Here is a 2834-nt window from a genome sequence, read left to right on the forward strand (position 1 = left end):
TGTTACATACATACAATTTGCTCCAAAACGTTTTTTTACTTTTAATTTTGACTTTTCTTCAATTGTCTTGACATTTTTCAGTGTAAATGGCGTCTGGTGCGGTTTCGTCGGAGGATTCCGATGGCTCCACCAGGAATCCTGGAGATCCTTTGGGGGACCGTGAAAAAAACCTTATGAAAAAGATTCATGAACTAATTTCCTCCACATCGCCTACTGCTTGACCCTCTAAAAAGGAAGTCCCACAGGGAACAATTGACCATTGACTCAGACAGTGAAGTTGGATCAGAACAAGATACTGCTCGGCGTATCCCGTTTTCAGCTGATAACCAGGAAATGGCCTTGCCATTGCACCCTCAACCACTCCGAATGCCGAAAATAAGAAACGGGGGTTAGGTATGTATTTATTTATATAATTTGTACATTTATTTATAACAATTACAAGTAAAATAGCCATAATTGTACCATTTATGCAGTGTATATGCAATTCCAAAAATCTCGCAAATGCGCTATAGGACACAAAAAATAAAAATCTATTTTTTTATCTACCGCATTCAAAAAGCACGTAGCTCTCGTGAGTTTATAAATAAATTAGTGCGGCTCGCTCTACTATATAGAAGACGTCATTGTTATGACGTCCTCGAGAGTGAGACTCTGGTACAAAAAAAAAATAATTGGGCCAGTATATCATTATTAGATAAGTGATCGTTTATTAGTTGAAAAAAATATTTAAGCAAAGCAATACCTCTACTTGTCTCTAGGGAGTGGTAATTGGTCATGCCTAATATATAAATCGATGGGTAAAGCCAAGGGTAACGTCCATAGAGCCGCGAGAATAAAAAAACCTTAAAAAAAATTTATGGACTCTTTCAATGCGTAAAGTGTATGTTAATTCATGTGGAGCGAGCCCAGATGATAACCGCAACAGAAGCGGTACATGATTACCAGAATGCCCATAAAGAATGTTTCATTACAGTTTCAGTTAAATTTAAAAGCAGTTTCCGAGTTGTTGCTCTGAAGGGGTACTGTCAGTACCTAAAACAGGGCAAGAAAGTGGTGGTTCTCCTCCAGAATGTTATTTTTTTTTTTTAACCGAATTTTCGAAAAAAAAAAGACGATGGAGACGTGTCCCGTATTCTGGTTAGGTTAGGGGTTAGTGACCGGATAAATCGTCAAAATCAAAATTCAACAAACCTTTAAACGGCGATGTGAGGTCATGAAAAGTGATGAAACAAAAACTAGGTTGAATAGGTTACGAGTATAAGTATTTAACCCAATTTTTGTTTCATCACTTTTAATGACTTCATATCACTTTTTCAATGTGTGTTCTGTTGTCATTGTGGTGATTTATCATGCAACCTGATTGCATTTATCGATTTTCTTTTAATTTTAATTAATTTATTTATTTATTTATTTCATCGACACTCGTGGCGGTTTTCGATAAACTTAGTGTGGCTTTCTTCAGTCGCCCTATGTATTATGATTATATATAAAATTTATGATCAATATGGTTCCATGCTAACTCAACACGGTGACTGTTCAACACACTTTTAAAAAGTGATATAGAATCATTAAAAACGATGATTTGTTTAAACCTAACCTAACCTAACCTTACCTAACCTAACCTAACCTAACCCAACCTAACCTAACCTGACCTAACCTAACCTACTTAACCCAGTAAAAAAAAGTTTTTGTTTCATCACTTTCCATGACTTTACATAACTTTTTAAATATGTGATGAATTATCATTTTGATGATTTATCCGGTCGCCGATCAATATAATATAGAAACCCAACTTACGACTTGTAGTATGATATCGAAAAAAGAAATCAATTCACAAACCTTTCTTCTTTTTTTTCGTCTTTTGATGAGTTCAAAACATTGTAGACGATAGATGGCGTAGCGGTTTCGGGGAAAATTAGGTTTTTTGTTATTATTCTTCTTATGCTGTGTACCTAAGTGTCATATTTATGTGTGAATAAAAATTATAAATAATAATAATAGTAATTATTTATTTTTTGGAATAACTTTACTGAGTAAAACCTAATATTGTAATATTTAATTATCGAAGATAATATTAGCGAATTCTAAAAGAAAATCTGAAAGAGAAAAATCACCAAAATAATAAAAAAAAAAAATCAGTCCTAGATGTGACCGTATCCTTTTCTGATTTTTCTGTTTCAGATTTTCGTTTAGAAATCGGTAATATTGTCTTCGATAATTAATAAATTAAATAAATCATTTTCGTCAGGAGGTGAGGGAATGCAATTCAGAGCGGCGGGCGCGGGTAAAGCGCGGGAGTAACTGGGACGCACTTAACGGCCCTCAACGTGTTTTCAAAATTTTCTTATTTAAAAATAAAATATTTATTTTTTTTAAATTTCAGAATCGAACTCATAACGTCATTCTTAGTGTAGAATAATAAATTTAGCCGCGGTTCGGTGCAGCGGGGCCGGCGATGAGTGGGATCTGATATCGAGTAGCGGCCGCGGGTGGACGGCGGGAGTAACTGCGACGCACCCGATGACGCCATTTGCCCCGGGCACGGTGTGATTTAAAAGAAAAAAAAACTTTTTTTTTGACGTATTTTATTTCAGAATCTAATTCGGAACGCCATTCTTAGTGTAGAATATTAAATTTAAAGGTTTCGAGAGCATTGGGACCGGAGCTGACAAGATCTCATTTCGGATGATAGCCGCGGGTAAACGGCGGGAGTAAACGGGCCGCACTTAATGGCCCTCAATGTGAAATTGTAATTTATTTATTTTTATAGATTTTTATTTCGGAATCGAATTCGGAACGTCATTCTTGCAGCGTAGAATAAAAAATTTAAATGT

The sequence above is a fragment of the Hesperophylax consimilis genome, unplaced genomic scaffold (assembly GCF_061612785.1).
Source record: "Hesperophylax consimilis isolate HC1 unplaced genomic scaffold, BYU_Hcon_1.0 scaffold_299, whole genome shotgun sequence".
NCBI lineage: Eukaryota > Metazoa > Arthropoda > Insecta > Trichoptera > Limnephilidae > Hesperophylax > Hesperophylax consimilis.